Below are 19893 nucleotides of genomic sequence, written 5' to 3'. Positions count from 1 at the left end.
AATGGAAAAATATATAGCATATTTGTAATTTTATATTTGTTGAATTTTATTTTCTGCCTCTTTCACAAGACAGTAAAGGAAAAAGTTTCAATATCAGGAAAATTTTCATTTTTGAAGGAAATGTGAGGTACTCCGCACTTAACACATAGGGTTCTTCACTCAGAAAAAAATGTTGCCTGCAGCGCTACAGATGCTTTTAGAATAAACACTCAATGGCAGGCAAGAATAGCAGCATTTGCCAAAGGTCCCAGCTGCTTTCTCAATTCCAGTAAATTATGTGACTTTCTTCTGGATGTACACATTTGTTATTATGAAAGTATTATTCTGCTATTAGAAATGCAGAGTGACTCCATCCTGATAGTGCCATCCCATCCCCACCAGGTGAAGCCAGTAACATCCGTGTAAAACTACATGGGCAGAAATCCATCCATTATGCAACTGCGTATAACCATAGTAGAGATTAACGTGGTTTCAGGGCAGGTTTAAGAAATTTTTTTAATAATGGGGGAAGAAACCAAGAAACTGAAAAATCTTGCTGAGATTCAAAGCTGAGTGTTAAAACTTGTTTTATTCAACAATTTAATGACATTTTAGGTAAGGTATGTCATACTTAGCTTTCCTCTGAGGGCATAATAGTTAAAGTCTTCATGTAAATTATCTGTCATGCTTATTTTAAATGATTGGAAAGACTGGAAGACTAGCTTGTTGAATTCTGGTTTATCGTAAATAAATATATATATATGTATATTATATACATATGTATACAAGTATGTATGTATAGGTGTATAGTATTATATATTTACATAATTGTAAGCCACATGAAATAAATAAAAAAAATAGTTCTAATTATTTACAGTAGTGCAAAATTAAGGTACCAGTCTGTGGTAGCTTTTTTTTTAGTAGGCAAACATTATATTATTTATTAGGTTGTTGGTTTTATAAGATATACTCTTAGTAAATAATTTTTTCTTAATATAGTTTTTTTTTAAAAGGACTCAATAATGCAGTGTAGGACTGTATATAAATAGACTGCAATAAAGCAGATTTTATTACTATGTATTGCTTAATTTTAGTAGTAACAATATGTTTTATCATATACTCCCAAAACATTTTAAAGATGTTTACAAACAGTATATCAGGATGATGGTAAATAAAGGAAGGGTGAATGTGTACCTTATAGTTCAATTTTGAATGTTTAATTAATGTTCAAACAAGCAAGACTATATTGAGATCCTGAGGGAAACAGGAGTTTTCAAGGTAAAATGTCACAGTAAATAGTTATGACTTAATATGCATGGCATAAATTTCTACTTTGTTAGGTAGAACAGTGAATATGTATCAACAAAAATATTTATTTATTTATTTATTCATTATTCATTTGTCATGAAATGCATATCCATGAGACACATGGGCTTCCTTGGAATTTCATTCTTCATATGAAAGCTGATGCACATTATCTAAGAACCTCTAGTTTTGGAAATGCTCCCGAAATGTATTTGTTTAAGGTATAAAAGCCAGAGAAGAACATATAATTTAGAAATTATTACCTATTAGCTTCAAATATCGACAGAGAACATTTACATTTCTAGTCAAATACATGTAATATTTTTTTGTTCTTTTAATAGAGAAAACTGGGTTTTCATTTGAGTATAATACCAAGTTGTGTTTTGTTTTGTTTTGTTCTTTTTTTTTTCAAAGCAGTCGTGTGCTTTCGGTTGAATTTTAAAATTCTGCTAAGGAATTTCCTTCATCTGCCTTTTGATTTTCATCATTTTTTACATAGTTGCCAACCTAGCCAAGGCATTTGCAAATGAAATGGAAGGTACCTCTTGCCTCAACTTACCCAGGTGCTCAGAGCACCAACTTTGCAAGGGGAACTGTTGGGCTAGACCTTCTCTGGTTGAGACATACTCCAGTCTAGACTTCTGACTTTCCGAATTAACTGCCATGATAACTGACAAGACTTATGCAAAAGTGGATCTGTTTGCTTTTGCTTTGCTACAAACTAAACCTGATGTTATCTGAGTGATTTGAGCATGCTTAGCTGACTGGACTCTTCTGAAGGCTCCAAAAGACTACAGATACCTCTGCACTGATTCTTTCCACTTTTCCAAATAAGAGCTGCTGCATAGATAGCCTACAGGGAGACCGAAAATAGACATCCCAACAGATTTTTAGATACCATGGGAATTTGATGGAAATTAATATAGAGGTCACAGTCACTCCCTGGAACATGAGCATTAGAGTATGCATACTTTTCTTTTTGTTGTTGGAATTTTTAAAGTCAGTATCTAGTCTTCTCTGACTATTTCCTTTCACAATATAAAAAAAAAAAAAAACACAAAACCTTTTTTTTTTCTTGGTAGAATAGTGATGACAGTAAAAGGAACAAACAAGAAGTCCCCATGTTAAGAAAACTGTGGGTTGCTCAGATACATTCGGAAGAGTAATAGCCATAGATAAGACTTGCTTAAAAGTAATAAAGTCTAAAACCTGAGGGATCATAGGGTCAGGTCTCTTCCTTCAATGCCTGGCATCTGAGGAGGACCCTGTGTGTCTACCTTTGATCCCGATCCGTGCATTCCTGAATCCAGATCCAGAATCCAGTTCCCTTCCATCACTGAGTCCAGTCTAGGACTTTCCCAGTGCCTGCTGGTGATGCGATTGTCATCCTGGAAGCTTGATACCATTTTGTATATATTTCATTATTTCCTTTTATTTTATTATTAATATTTCATTAAAGCAGTTTAGTTCCTTCCAAACTCATAACTCTCTCCTGCCTCTCCTTGGAGAAGACGGTGGAGGAGAGCATCTGTCATTCATTTTCAGTGGCCAATCCAGCCCAAACTATGACAAATGTCTTTCATAATTCTAACAGCAATGCAAGTATGTATTATTTAAAAAGTACAATTAGAAACACAACGGGTTTGAATATTAGTGTCTAAATTTTTTATATGACCCTAATTTTTCATTACCTTGCTTCAAGGGTGCTGAAAACTATGAAATAATATATCAATTCAAAAATAAATTTCAGTAGTTTAATTCAGCACATAAACAAGTTACATTTTTAGTAAAAAAATTTCTAATAGTCAATAAAAAGCTAATGAAACCAATTTAATAATATGACTTCACACGTACCCTGGTTTGAGGGTCCCATCTGGGGTCCCCCACATCACCAGTAGCCAATTTGGCCTAAACCACGACAACATGATAATGAACAAATGCAATTATATGATAAATACACTGTTGGTGATGTTAAACTATGTATGTTTAGCTGGTGTACACAGAAGTGTTTTTTACATGCTCAGTTTTCACAGACCAGTAGTTGCAAATATGTGGTTCTTGAAACAAAAAAGAATTTACTAATTTGGCAGTTGTTTTCAATACACTTAATGAATCAATGTACTGTGCACCATACCAGTCAATAAGGGAAAACATAAGAAGTTTAAAATATTCATTAATCATTGGTAATCATGTGTTTATGAATGTGACTGCATTTCAGTGACTTCATTTCTAAACAAGATATATTTCTTTAGTTTAATACTGGGCTTTAGGAAAATAAAAAGAAAGTAAGAAAATGATCTATTAAAAAGGTGCTTTTAAAATTCACATTGGGAATAAAATATTAAAGAATGCCTCAAAGAAAAAAAACATTTCTCAGTGGACTGGCTGGCAACAAAAGAATTTAAACAAATGCTGTTACTTATATCTTTGATCAGAAATTGTAGTCTCCAGTAAAAATCAGATTTCTAGGAAAGAATTAGATTGTTTCTTTGGACTAAATGTATTTCTTCCTTTTCCTTTCCATTGTCTGTAAAGGAGAATGAACACAAACTTGAATGTGACTGCCACATCCCTTGTGTGCTTTGATCATGGAAAAGGTATTGTCTGGCAAAAACACTTGATGTTGAAAGTCTGGTCCCAGGCTTTCTACAGTAAGATGAGCTGTATTCTCCTCTGTCAAGTGAACAACAGAGGGAGTTTTGTCTAAGACCACATAAGCATAAAAATGGCAGATGTCTTTACTTTCAGCAGCTTCAGGTGACCAGCCTGAAAAAGCATTCATCAGCAAACATACAATAGAGACTGCTAGATGTCAAAAAGAGATGGTCAGAATGATCAGTGTTGCCCAAGTTTCATCAAGAACTGGCACAACGTCCTCCCCTGGCTGCGTAGTCTGGTCTCTCTCTCAGTGTAGTGATACTTATCTCATTGCTTTCAATAACAGAAAACCAAACTTTTTGGTTATAAAAAGTATTTTAGAACAACTGATCAAGACATATTAAATCAATACAATATAAAAAGCATTAATTAGGGAAGTGACCTCATTAAGCTATAACACCCTGTCTTTGTTACTGCTGTTCTACTTATGGAACTGAAAATAATTTAAAAAAAATGCATAAAGTATATCCCTGTTATTTTTTTTCCATTGGAGTACATAGAATTTACTAGAAAATTAAACTGGCGGAAAAGGATATATATTTTTGAGTATAATTTAAGAAAGTACAAGAGCCTTTTGAGCTTCTTGATTTAAAAAGAAAAAGAAGTGGCTAATGTTATGGCTACCACTAGTCATAAGCAACTACTGACAAGTTTATTCTTTGGATATGCCGAATTATGCTCTCATTTCCTTCACCAGGTACTGCAGTTTAAGTGCTGTGCTTTCTTTTTTTTTTTTTTTTTTTTTTTTTTTTTCCCCAGATATCAGTTTTGAATAAAGCAGCACCTATATTTCACAGGCTTACACTTTTATGTTCCCAAACTGACTTAGGACACGTCTGACAGTAAATTCTAGTAGCATTATCTAATGCACCATAAAATACTTTAAACTAGTTGTTTAATGAGGGTATTATTCTCAGTTCTGGAAAGAAAAGATTCTGTAACACAGAGACAGGTTTCTCTCTAATGCGCAACAGTGATGATTAAGAGTCATCTGTTCTGCTACTTTGTAAGCCTGGCATGATCATTAACCATAACAGTGTAAGATTTTTAAATGGAATTGGGCAATGCATGAAAGTGACCAAAACCCCAATGTTAGAACAAAGAGCTTGGCTCAAACAAGTGCCAGATATGATAGAAAAATTTCTTTCAGATAGTTTATTTGCCTTTAAGTTACAACATAGTTTACTTTAGTTTACTTTTATGTTATATGTACTTCAAAATACTTAAGAAGGTAGTGAAAAGTAATACACATAACCTTTAAAATATAAGTAATTACCTGACTGTAACCAAATCACAGGAATAACTTCTTTGCGCTTCTACTTTTATTATTGTGATTACAAAATTAGTTTTCTTATTAATTCCTCAACTGTATTTTAAGCACACGGAGAGATGTCATTTTTGTTTTTATTAAAATAGTTGATATGAATGACAGAGAAGTTATGTACCTTCTTAAAGTGATCATAGTGAAAAAGTGTCAAATTTGAAACTAGAAGTTAAAGGATTATAAAATCATATAATAATTTAGGTTGGAAGGAACCTCTGGAGGTCATCTGATGTAACCCTCTGCTCAAAGCATGGCTATCTTGCTTCAGGTCCAGTCATAATACCATGCCCATGTAACAAAACTGAAAGTGGAACTCATCCATCCAATATCAATATCTACAGAGGAATTAGTCATCCTTAGCTCCTTCTGTCAGCAACAGATATTTTGAGAATGCCAGAATTTCAACTATGCTAGAATTTCCTTCATGTAATTGTCCCAAGTAAGCTGAAGGAACCACGCTATAAAAATGTCTACTGTTCTCCATGAAATATAAAATGATCCCAGGTAAACAGAGCAGATGCAAGTGTCTATACTGCAGGCATCATAAGTTCAGTCAGGTGGATCCCACTATGAATAGGGGACATCTACCTCAGGCTCCTTAGTCCTAAGGGACTGTTGAAAAGTAAATCATCTACCACTCAGAGCATATGGGTAGCTCTATGGGAAAGTTGCAGAGATTTAAGTTGGCTTATTTCAAGATAAAATACAATTATTCTTAGTTTGGCATCTTGACGCAGTGTAGTAGTTTCATTTTTGTCAAGTTGTGACTGCGTTGATATTAAAAAAGGCAGGTAAGTAATGTATATGTTTTGCTGAATGTGATGCATCTTTGGAGACTCCTCTTCATTGTTGCCATGCTGATGCACCAGCTCTTTCTGAGTGTTTGAATCAGGTTGCTAAAGCTACCGGTATAACCAGGTTACAGCACCCTGCTTTGCCAGTTTCTCTGTTTCAGACTGTTCATACTGGACAGAGCATTGTTTTTTGATTGCAGTGACATTCACAGAATCACAGAATCACAGAATTATCAGAGTTGGAAGGGACCTCTAGAGATCATCTAGTCCAACTCCCCTGCTAGAGCAGGATTGCCTAGAGCACATTACTCAGGACTGCATCCAGGCGGGTCTTGAAAATCTCCAGGGAAGGGGACTCCACAACCTCCCTGGGCAGCCTGTGCCAGTGCTCTGTCACCCTCACCATAAAGAAGTGTTTCCGTGTATTTGAACGGAACTTCCTGTGTTCTAACTTGTGCCCATTACCCCTCGTCCTGTCACTGGGAACCATTGAAAAGAGGCTGGCTCCATCCTCCTTCAACCCACCCTTTACATACTTGGACGCCATAATAAGGTCTCCCCTCAGCCTTCTCTTCTCCAGGCTAAAGAGTCCCAGCTCTCTCAGCCTTTCCTCATAAGGGAGATGCTCCAAGCCCTTAATCATCTTAGTTGCCCTAAGTTGCTTAGTTGCCCCTTAGTTGCTTATTCCTTAACCTCCTCTTGAGAACTGAGTCCATCCCCCCAGAATATCCTTTTCAAGGTCTTTTTTTTACGCTTTTATACACCACCCACCCCACCTCAGTTGCTTACAGTGTTAACCAAAATCTTCTTACCTATGTACCACTTTTTTCTTTTGTCTTTTGTCTGTTTTCTTCTCAGCTTCAGGTTTACTATGTTGTGTTGGCTTTCTGCTGAATGTTGTGTTCCTGACTTATTACGTTTCCTTCCTTCATCATAACCTCATAAAGCTTACTCCTGAGAATCCATTTTACTCCCTAGCACCTACAGAAAAGGGATGCATCAAATCAGGAGTTTCAGATATAAGTAAGAAAGTTTTAAAGAAAATACTAAATTCCTACTGTACAAAATTCTTCATGCTACAGCATAGATAATCCACATAGTAAAATCTTTATATAGACAAAGAAGTGCTTGCAAAACATCACAAGGAACAGAGGAAAATAGTTCATAGGCAAGATGATGGATCTCTATGAATCTCAAGTTGCTGTATCAGGGAGATGGATTAGGTATGCAACCAGCTTGTCAGGTGACCTGAAAATGTAGAGTTTTCCAGTCCCCCACAGTGGCTGCAATTAGGGATTCAGATCAGCTGTTTGTCTGATACAACTTCAGAAAAGGAACTGCAATAGTCATCGCACCACATTATGTGCAATTAAAATAAATATGTAAACAAATCTTACATGTAAGAATCTCAAAAAGCCCACTCACAAAATTTATCTATTTGAAAATTAAACAAGAGCCAGAAATGAAAGCTGTTGGCAAGCCAAGTTCAACATCCAACTAAAACACAATTAATGGGATATTCTATGCAATCTATAAATAACATTATTATTCTTTCCAATACCCACACTGTTCTTATCCTTTTGAATCTATAGTCTCCATTATGTAAATTGCACACAGCTGCAGGTTAGTGCATTGAAAGAATATAATTCACTAGATGTATATTGAGAATACTTGGAGCTCTTTTATCTCTTCACCCTCTGTTCTTGCTCTTATTAGGTAAATCTGTTAAATTCCTTAGTGAGTTAGAAATAACTTTCTTGGAAAACAAAATCTAAGAAGAATTTATAAATATCAAAAACATGGTGTTGCTGTCAATTCCAAAATTGTAACTAAAGTAAACACATAAGGAAAATTATCTAACTTGCATCCCTTGGTCAGAATGACAATTTTGCTACTGATAGCTCTAAATTGGATCCAAGATTTAATGATGCACAGCAAGGATTTACTAATTCTGAGAGGACATAGTACAAGGTGCTCAGAGCAATGCCTAGAGTAACCTCCACGCAGGAAAAATAACACTCCCACAAGACTTAGCAGTTGGCACAGTTGAGGGTGGCTGTAGGGACTCTTGTGTTGCATATTCTGGGGCGGTATGTCCTGCACTTATAGCACTCTTCAAGATTGTTATAAGTTGAAAAGCTTTAATCTTTCTAGAAATGTTTTAATGTTGCTTGTTGCAAGGGTGTATGGGATTTGTAGTCAGAACTTGTGCTGAATGTAGGCCGTTTACAAAATACCTTACTTATTAATGATTCCAGGACCTGAGGGGGTCAGGGGTTTCAGAGTCCTTCTTCAAATGCTTTAACAGTTACAGAAGAGACAGAACTCAACAAGTCTCTCTGTATCCACTGAACTGGTACAAAGGGACACACCACCTTCATGCCCTTTGCCTAAAATAACCATGCTAAAGTAAATGTATTATACCAGCAATGAGAGTGGGATAATTTTCTATCTCTTTTTCACTGTTCTAAAGTCCTATGCAAGTTCAAAAGCATTAAGAAATCAATCACAGCAGGGGCAGAGGCAGTACCGGCATAGCTTTATATGCTTTCAACCACATTAGCTATTTGGGAATCTAGAATCTGCTCTTGTTTGAATGTAAAAAAAAAAAAACAGTCAGTTGGTAATCAACTGCATTAATATCAAATTGGAATCATTTCATTGAGGCAGGATGAGTCAATGTTTAATTCAGCACTTCCATTCTAATTTTTAGCCACACTGCCAAGGCTCCCAGAAGAATATAACTTTAGAAAAACGTAGCATGAACTACCTGTGGTGACCAATAAAATGTATACCATTCCTACTTCTACAGATGGAATGTTGTGAGACTAAAACACTTCTCTAAATATGTTACTGAAAACAAAATCTTAGCATTATAGCTGTGTCACTGTCAGAACTTCATTTAGTATCAGTAACCATTTTGAGCCCCAGACTATGAACAGAAGACTAAAGAAATAGTACATAATACTCCAGATGTCCTAATTACAACAAAGTATTTATTTACAAACCTGCAGAAAAATGTCTTGAATAAAGAATGGCATTTTTATTTTCAAACAGTAGGTGATAGTGAGGGTATTTATTCCCATCTGAATCTTGATTAGTTAAATTGTTATTCACATTAAAAGTCCAGGGAGTGAAAAGAGATGGTTACAGTTAAGAGATCACAGTTACAGGAGTGGAAATAAATTGCTAACAGGAACCTAGTGCAAATTTTACTTTGTGAACAGCTAAGCAATTTTCTTTTGCTGCAGGACCATGAGCAATGAATGATGTGACAGTTAACATTGGATAGTTGTTCTGACCTCAGCTGGAAGAGCATTCTCCATTTTCAAAGGCTTGACTTCACATCTAGCAGCTACTATTTATTATTTCTGAGGATGACAAAGAAACTCAAACGCAATGTCTAAGAGGCTGGAGAAGGTTACTGACTTCCTGCATGTTAACAGATTTGTGGCTCTTTCAACCAAAGAAAACTACTGATGCAGACATACCTAATAAAAAGCCAATTTATCTGAACCCTAGACAGAATAGCAGAACACTTTAGCTGATATACCATTTGCATTTTACTATATATTCTGTCTTGTATTCTTATTTTTACTCTTTAATAGGCATATGTACTACTACTTTCTATACTTCATATGTGAAGTTATTTCCTATTCATTTTATCATTTTGAATTAAGCCTTTAAAATATGCAACCTAATGTGGATTTGATCCAGCTGAAAGTTCTGTAATGATGGATTTCTATGTCCTGAAAACAAACACTCTGGCATGTAAAAGTGAGACAACTTACTTGACCTGGATGTTTATTTGGAAATACATGTGAAATGATTATATAAATGGTGTTCATAATATAGGGTAATGACACAACACGTTGAAATATAGATAGTGGATGGACAACCTGAAATTAACGTTATAGTTTAAGCTGTGGTGATCCAGAAAACAGTGGTGGTACTCATAGCATTTTTTCTCTCAAATATGCAAGAATACATATAACTGGAGATTTAGTACTTATATACTAGTATCACGTAAGATGAACGGATAATTTTGGTAAGTGGCATCATCTTGGCTTCACCAAGGGCACAACCTGCTTGACCAACCTAGCAGACTTCTATGATGGAGTGACTACCTCAGAGCCATGCACGTTGTCTATCCAGATCTGTGTAAGGCCTTTGATGTGGTCACCCACAACATCCTTCTCTCTAAATTGGAAAGATGTGGATTTGATGGGTTAGCTGTTTGGTGAATGAGGAATTGTTTGGATGACTGCATCCAGAGGGTAGTGGTCAACAGCTTATTATCCAGATGGCAATTGGTAACAAGCGGTGTACCTCAGGGGACCATACAGGGACCAGTATTCTTTAATATCTTCATCAGTGACATACACAGTGGGATTGAGTCCACCCTCAGCAAATTTGCCAATGACACCAAGCTGAGTGGTGCAGTTGACACACCAAAGGGATAGGACGCCACCCAGAGTCACCTGGACAAGCTCAAGAATTGCACCCATTTGAACCTCATGAGGTTCAACAATGTCAAGTGCAAGGTCCTGCATGTGGATAGGGGCAATCATAGAATCATAGAACGGTTTAGGTTGGAAGGGATCTTGGAGATCATCTAGATCCAACCGCCCTGCCATAGGCAGGGACACCTCCCACTAGACCAGGTTGCTCAAAGGCCCATCCAGGCAACCTGTTCCAGTGCCTTACCACCCTCAAAGTGAAAAATTTCTTCCAAATATCTAATCTAAATCCACCCTCTTCCAGTTTAAAACTTTTACCCCTCATCCCATCACTACACTTGCTGATAAAGAGGCCCTCCCCATCTTTCCTGTAGGACCCCCTTCAGATATTGGAAGGCTTCAAGAAGGTGTCCCCAGAGCCTCTCTTCTCCAAGCTGAACAACCTCAACTCTCTCAGCCTTTCCTCATAGGAGAGGCACTCCAGCCCTCCTGGCCCTTCTCTGGACCTGCTCCAACAGGTCCATGTCTTTCTTATGTTGGGGACTCCAGAGCTGGACACAGTACTCCAGATGAGGTCTCATGAGAGTGGAGTAGAGAGGAAGAATCACCTCCCTTGATCTGCTCACCATGCTTCTTTTGATGCATCCCAGGATGTGGTTGGCTTTCCACACTGCGATCACCCATTGCCGGTTCATGCTGAGCTTCTCATCAATCAGCACCCCAAGGTCCTTCTCCTCAGGGCTGCTCTCCAGCCATTCTCCGCTGAGCTTATATTTGTGCGTAGGATTGCCCCGACTCAGAGGTAAGACTTGGCCTGGTTGAACTGCATGAGGTTGGCTTGGGCCCACCTCCAATCTGCCCATGTCCCTCTGGATGGCATCCCTCCCCTCCAGCATGTCTACCTCACCAGACAGCTTGGTATCATTGGCAAACTTGCTGAGGGTGCACTGACCCCACTGTCCATGTCACTGACAAAGTTGTTGAACAGTACAGGTCCCCATACCAACCCCTGAGGAACGCCACTTGTCACTGCTCTCCACTTGGACATCGAGCCATTGACTGCAACTCTTTGAGTGCGACCATCCAGCCAGTTCTTTATCCACCGAGTGGTCCATCTGTTGAATCCACATATCTCCAATTTAAAGACCAGGATGTCATATGGGATAGTGTCAAACATTTTGCACAAGTCCAGGTAGATGAAGTCAGTCACTCTTCCTTTGTCCACTACAGCTGTAGCGTAGAAGGCCACCAAATTTGTCAGGCATGACTTACCCTTGGTGAAGCCATGTTGGCTGCTACCAATCACCTCCTTATTTTCCATGTGCCTTTTCAAAGTTTCCAGGAGGATTTGCTCCAAGATCTTGCCAGGCACAGAGGTGAGACTGACTGTCCTGTAGTTCCCTGGGTCTTCCTCACTTCCCCTTTTGAAAATAGGGGTTATGTTTCCCCTTTTCCAGTCAGCAGAAACCTCACCAGACTGCCACAACTTCTCAAATATGATGGCTAGTGGCTTAATGACTTGATCTGCCAGTTCCCTCGGGACCCGTGGATATATCTCATCAGGTCCCATGGACTTGTGCAACTTCATTTTCCTCAGGTGGTCTTGTACTTGATCCTCACCTACAGTGAGCAGTTCTTCATTTTCCCAGCCCTCTCCTTTGCCTTCTGCATTATGGATTGGGTGGCTGCAGTCTTTGCCAGTGAAGACTGAAGCAAAAAATTTGTTGAGTATCTCAGCTTTGTCTCTGTCCCAGGTGACCAGGTCTTCTGTTTCCTTCTGGAGAGGGCCATGTGATGAAACAAGAAAAAGGAATTCACTGAGAGGTTCAAATTAACAATTTGTTTGGACTTCACTCACAGGTCCAATACATCACTATTGCAAGTTCTATGTGTATAACGGCAATTACACTATTTCAGTTTAAAAGACATTAGTGGGATACACTATTGCAAGCTACAAATGATCCCGACAAGTAACAACACAAACCACAAGCGCGCTAGATATTAATACCTTAAAAGAGTGCATCAATCACAAACTTAATAGTATGCCATATACCGTACATATGTTTCTTAGTCACTTCTCTCTCCCAGGTGAGGTCGCTCAGTCCCTGGGAAGTTACCCTGTACAGCATCCTGGACAGGGGTGGGGACATATCTCCTACAGGCCAGCTGTATCGTTGGAAGATTCCCCATTTTTCTCCCCAAAACCTGCGGTTTATATTTCCTGACTCTGTGAGGGTGCACGATTATGCCTAAATGGATTACACTATCTGGGATATTTACCTCTGGCGGTGTGATAGCAAAGTCTCTGTTGCCAATTTGTGACGTCTGGTGCTCAAAGTCATGGGAATAGTGGTGGGATGGGACTCAGGGCATTTTGTTTGTTAAGGGCCATTTGGTTTCAGTTCTTATATGCAATCTTGACATAACCCCGGGCTGAGCTGTTTTGCAGCTCCCCCCAAGTTACCTCTGCATAGACAAGGCAAGGCGGAGATGAAGTTGAGTCAGATGACAACTCCCTGCATCTCACCTATTGTGCTCTGAAACCGCTTTGGCTGGGTGTTCCCATACAGGCCAGCATCTTCCCTATTCTTTCTTTTCTCACTGACATAATTATGGAAGGATTTTTTTTGTTTTTCTTGATGTCCCTGGACAAATTTAATTCAGTCTGGCCTTTAGCTTGCCTAACCTGATCCTGCTCAAACAATTTCTCTGTATTCCTCCCAGGCTACCCACCCCTGTTTCCACCCCTTATAGGCTTTCTTTTAACTTTTAAGCATGTCTAGGGTCTCCTTGTTCATCCATGCAGGTCTCCTGGCTCTTCTGCCTGCCTTCTTCCTTGTAGGGATACCTCGCTCCTGAGTGTGGAGGAGGTGACCCTTGAATATTAACCAACATTTTTGGCCCTTCTTCCCTCCAGCTCTTCATGCCATAGCACCATACCAAACAGATTCTTTAAGAACCCAAAGTCACCTCTCCTAAAATCCAGGCTGGTCGGCTTGCTGCTCACCCTCTTTGCTGCCTCAAGGATCGTGAACTCCACCCTTTCATGGTCACTGAAGCCAAGGCTACCCTTGAGTTTGACACTGCCTACCAACCCCTCCTTGTTGGTAAGGACAAGGTCCAACATAGCTCCTCTCCTTGTTGGTTCCTCGACCACTTGGAGAAGGAAGTTGTTGTCAATGCAATCCTCCTGGATTGCCTATGCCCTGCTGTGTTATCCTTCCAACAGATGTATGGGTGATTGAAGTTGCCCATGAGGACCAGGACCTGCAAATGCGATGACACCCCTATCTGTCTACAGAGGGCCACATCTGTTCGGTCTTCCTGGTCAGGTGGCCTGTATCAGACCCCCACTGTAATGTCCCCTGCTCCTGATTTCCCTTTAATCCTGACCCATAAGCTGTCATTCAGCTCTTTATCTGTCCCTAGGCCAAGCTCCATGCACATCAGCTGGTCGTTGACATATAAGGCAATACCACCTCCTTGTTTCCCCTGCCTGTCTCTCCTGAAGAGCCTGTAACCTTCCATGCCAACACTCCAGTCATAAGAATCATTCCATCACATTTCCGTGATGCCAGTGAGTTCATAGCCAATTTGTGCAATCCCAAGCACAAATACAGGCTGGGGGATGAACGGATTGAGAGGTACTAGTGGATGAAAAGCTGGACATGAACCGGCAATATACACTCTCATCCCAGAAAGCCTGGGCTGCGTAAAAGAAGTGTGGCCAGAATATCAATGGAGGTGATTCTGCCCCTCTGTTCTGTTCTGGTGAGGCCGCACCTGGAGTACTGCATCCAGCTCTGGAGCCCCCAGCACAAGAAAGACATGGACCTGTCAGAGGGGGTCCGGAGAAGTGTCACAAAAAAGATCAGAGGGCTGGAGCACCTGTCCTATGAGGACACGCTAAGACAGTTAGGGTTGTTCAGCCTGGAGAAGGGAAAGCTCCAGGGACACCTTCTTGCAGCCTTTCAATAATTAAAGGGGCCTTATAAGAAAGATGGGGACAAATATTTTTACCAGAGTCTGTAGTGACAGGACAAGGGACAATGGTTATAAATGGAAAGAGGGTAAGTTTAGATTTAGTAGAAGGAACAATTTGTTTTCAATCAGAGTGGTGAGACACTGGAATAGGTTTCCCAGAGATTTTATGGATGCCACATCAGTGGAAGCGTTCGGTCAGGTTGGACAGGTCTCTGAGCAACCTGATCTAGTTAAAGATGTCCCTGCTCATTGCAGGGATGTTGGACTTGATGACCTTTTAAGGTCCCTTCCAACCCAATCTGTTCTATGATTCTGTGATTCTATGGTTCTATGATTCTATGATCCTACGATTCTTTGATCCTACGATTCTTTGATCCTACGATTCTACAATCTTATTTAGCTTAATTTCATACATTTTAAAACCCATTAAACATCTGTTGTTGCTTGACTTGGATGATTACTTCAAGATATGACAAAGTATTTCCTTTCCTAAGGGAAAGAAAAAAAACACACCTCCTTCTATTTTCACTGGTCCAACAGAAATAATATATTTCTTTCCAAACTTATTTACTCCTTTTCTCCTTTTTGTTTTTAATATGTACAATGTAACACCTCACAGTAACTCTCTCTACACCTGTCTTCATGCTAGGATGTCTACAGGTAACTCCTTTTTCAAAGCCTGCTACCTCCGCTAATCCGACTCTCATCAGGATAACAGACTGTCCCTACATAACTAAGGAGTTGGATCAGAGGATGAGTTGAGATTTCTTGTAACAATTTAGGAGATTTTATACATTTGTTGTAGTTTTGCAAAGAAAAAGAGAAATGGGAGAGATCATATTTTCTAAGTGTTTGATCTCCTCACTCTCTACTGGAGAGAGGTAGCTATTCATAAGTTGTCCTTGAAAGAACCTTCTTGCTAAAAGAAGAATGCTTTTTATCTATGACCATAGAATAAAGTTTTCCATAGCTTTAGGGCTGGTGAGAAAGAGTTGTTACTCAGTTGACACAGTTAGCTGGTGTATTCCAACCTTTGGATGGCCTTAGGCTCTTCCATTTCCAGGCAGCTTCATATCTCCTATTTGAAGCTCTACCACATTAGTACTAGAACATACGCTAAACATTGAACCGTATGTCTTTATTTTCCCTGTCAAGCAATTTGAAACCCATAAGCATTCTAATTTTAACTCCTAATTAGAAAATCAGGACAGCTGAGTCCAGACATGTCTACAGCGTGGCTCAGGCCAGCTCTGGGTGACCAGACCTGAGTTTAAATGGAGTGTCCTGGCTGTTAACAAGGCTGGTTGAGGCAGCTAAGGCCTATTAGTGCACTCAGAGCCTTGAAAAGTATACTGTTAAAAATAAAAAATTATTTATGCAGATAAGATTTTTCTAGAAGTGAAAGCTGCACTCATCCAACTTGCTGCTGATTCACTGCCGCATGGGAACAAAGAATTTTAAAGTATGTTGGAGGCTTAAACTGCTCTAGGGTACTTAATTTCTGTTCCTGTGCCTGAATAGAAGTAAACTGTTGACATGAAAGCTTTCTTCATTGTATTTACCAGTATGAATTTTGCTTAATTTTCACTGAGATCCCAAGAATGAAGTGAACTAAGTAGCCATGCATTAGGTAAAGATGTTCTCAAAAGAACTCGTTGCTTTTCTGTACAGATGTGCACACTACCTTTTAGTTACCATTCCAGGAATTATTTTTTCACATGCACATGTGAAACTAATTAAAAAGTCTGTCTAGTTTGAGTACTGCATTCTATAGAATACCAAATATACCAGAATTCCCATATACCAAAGACTAGATGTTCTATGTTCTGACAATCCTGACAAGCTTTCAGAAAAACGGAATCTTTACGTTATTCAAGGCACAGGGGTTATGCAAGTTAATCATGAAAGTACCACCATCTGTTGTGCGTAATGTTCTACTTTTATTGTCCAAATGGGGCAAGGTAAAAGGAAAGTAATAATAATATGGATACCATAAATGATAACCCCTTACTTCCAGAAGTTTTGTAATTTGGAGAAAAAATTACTTCAGCCTTTAACTTGAAATTGCTTTTGTTCTGCAGAATTAAAAACAAACAAGCTGTGCCAGGAATGCATGTACTAATGAATGCCAGAGTCTGAAGTTATTCCATGCACAGTAATGCAGCTTAAGACCTTTTATATACAGTTGTGGGGTTTTTTTTTGTTAAGATTAGTCATCCTTGATGTTAAATAGTATTGCATGTATCAGCAGCCAAGTACAATTTGGCTGATTCAGATTCCTGGTTTCTGAAGTTCTGTCTGTTCTTTAGAGGTCAGGAATCTTGCAATTTTCACTGCTCATCAAACAAAAAGCAGAACACTGTTGAAAAGAACAGCAGGGTAGAGAGACAGGAAACAAAGATCAAAATGTAGCAGCAGGGAAGCAAGTGAAAACAGCATGAAGAACTGGGTGACTGAAAGTACTAGTGAACAGGAGAAGAAAGTGGAGCTCAGACAATCCATTTAAAGTGAGCAGCTAGTCTAATGTTTGCATGCTTGTCTGGAGCATTTGTATGTATTTTTCTGCTCACAGTTTTCAGAGCCTTTTTTAGTGTCCCCAGATGTGAATGAATGTTTTTTACAATTTGAGGAAGTTTATTATAAACATTTTTTCTTCTTTCATGTCTGAATGCATTTTTGTTTACTGAAGAAAACTTGCTAAAAAAACAAGTATATAGTGATTGTCTTGTTAACGTTTGTCAATAAGTTTTCAGTTCATCCTTGTAACACTCATAAGACAGTCTAAGGCAATACAAAATTATTAATCCCTAGACATGAGATGCAGCACTAGGACAGAGACCAAGAGAAATAATGATATAAAATCATAGAATCATAGAATCATTTAGGTTGGAAAATACCTTTAAGTTCATTGAGTCCAACCGTAAACCTAACACCACCAAGTACACCACTAAACCATGTCCCTAAGCACCACATCTACACTTTTAAATACCTCAAGAGCTGGTGACTCAACCACTTCCCTGGGCAGCCTGTTCCAATACTTGATAACCTTTTGATGAAGAAATTTTTCCTATATATCCAGTCTCAATGTCCCCTAGCACAACTTGAGGCCATTTTGTCTCTCCCCATTACTTGTTACTTACACAAGTATACAAAGCATGTAGCAGTCATATATGAGATTATCTCATTAATGATTATTCTTATTTTTGCCATTATGAGTGTTGTTCATCCATCTGATACTTTGAATTAATACAACTGTTTTCATGCTTTTTATCATGATTGACCTTCTAGCCAGAGCCAAGTAAAAGATGTCTTTGAACAGACTAAAAGGATTCTAAAGGAAATCCAATTTATGTTCAGTCTTTTAAAATAAAAAATAAAAACGTGATTTTTTTTTCTGCTGTACAATGTGATTATAAGTGAAAAAAACTTATCTTGTCTGAATCAAAAAACAACATCTTGATGGCATTCTAAATATATATGAAAAGAAATATAGTCATTTTTAAGTTCAGGCTTTAAAAATATTGCATGCACGAAAGCATCAAGAAATAAAATATTCTCAAACTTTTCCACTGTTTGCCTGTTCTCACCTATTTCTTCTTTTCCTTGGATTTCTGAAGTGGTAACAGAAAAGACCATGGGTTGATTGCTAAGTCCTGTCATTTGTCAGGAAATTGAACACTGCAGTAGCATAGTGGCCAAGAAAGGAGACGTTTTTGAGAGTGGAAGGAAAGCCAGAAGATAAGACTAGTTTGTGCAGCACTTCTGTCACAGCATAAGATGCGCCTTATGCTGGATACACAGAATCAAATTAGATGTTTGAGGTTGGAAGGGACCTCTGGAGGTCTGGTCCAATGTACCTGCTCAAGGAGGGCAACCAAAAGACGGTTGCTTAGGACTGTGTTCAGATAGCTTTTGAATATGTCTAAGGAGGAAGACTTCATAGTCCCTTTGGGCAACCTGTTCCAGTGCTCAGTCACCCTCACAGTAAAAAAAAAAGTTTCCTTACGCTCAGAGGTAACACCCCGTCTTTCAGTTTATGCCCATTGCTTCTGGTTCTGTCGCTGGGCAACACTGAAAAGAACCTAGCTCTGTCCTGTTTGCGCTCCCCCTTCAGGTATTTATATACATTAAAAAGATCCGCTCCCTGAGCCTTTGCTATGCTTAACAGTCCCAGTTGTCTCAAAAATTCCTCATAGGAGAGATTCCCCAGTCCCTTAATCATCTTTGAAGCCACTTCACCATAGAAGTTTATCAAGTTGGTCAAGCATGACTTCCCCTTGGTGAAGCCATGCTGACTACTTCCGATGATTATCTTGTCATTCATGGGCCTGGAAATAATTTCCAAGATTAGCTGCTCTATTACCTTCCCAGAGATCAAGCTGGGACTGACTGGCCTGTAGTTCCCTCAGTCCTCCTACTTGCCCTTCTTGAAGATAGGAGTGACATTTGCTTTCCTCCAGTCTTTGGGCACTTCTCCCAGTCAGCATGACTGATCAAAGATTGCTGAGAGTAGCCTTGCAATGACATCTGCCATCTCCCTCAACATTCATGGGTGCATCTCATCAGGGCCCACAAACTTATATATGTCCAGGTTGTTTAAGTATTCCCTGACCTCATCGTCTTCCATCAAAGGTACCTCTTCCTTGCTCCAGCCTTTCTCCCTGGTCTCTGGGACCTCGGATTCCTGAAGATCCCTTTTGCTGGTAAAGACTGAGTCAAAGAAAGCCTTTTCTGCGTCCTCTGTAAACAGGTCCTGCTGTCATTGATCAGTGGGCCCACATTTTCTCTATTCTTCCTTTTGTTGCTTATGCACTTGTTGAAATCCTTCGTGTTGTCTTTGACATTCCTGGCTGTTTTGGCTTCAACTTTCCTAATTTCATCCCTAGATTATCATACAATGTTTCTGTATTCCTCCCAGGTTACCTTCCCCTGCTTCCACCCTGTTGTTTGAGTTTGGCCAGGCAATATTTGTTCATCCATGCAGGCCTCCCGGCATTTTTGTATGTCTTCGTATTAGTTGGGATGCACCCTTCTTGAGCTTGGAGGAGGTGATCCTTGAATATTAACCAGCTTCCTTGGCCTGCCCTTCCCTCCAGGGCCTCATCCTGTGGGACTTTTCTGAGCAGATTTTTGAAGAGGCCAAAGTCTGCTCTCCTGAAGTCCAGCATTGGAAGCTTGCTTTTCACCCTCCTTCTTGCCTTCAGAATCCTCCTTCAGAACTCCAGCAGCTCGCAGGCACTACAGCCGAGGCTGCCTTTCACCTTCATATCTCCAACAAGCCCCTCTTTGTTGGTGAGTATGAGGTCCACCAGAACTCCTCTTCTTCTTGGCTCCTCTATCACTTGGAGGAAGAAGTTATCACCAATGCACTCCAGGAACCTCCTGGCTT

Source organism: Vanellus vanellus, assembly GCF_965231255.1.
Source record: "Vanellus vanellus genome assembly, chromosome: 1".
Classification (NCBI taxonomy): Eukaryota; Metazoa; Chordata; class Aves; order Charadriiformes; family Charadriidae; genus Vanellus; species Vanellus vanellus.
This window is presented reverse-complemented; position numbering follows the sequence as displayed.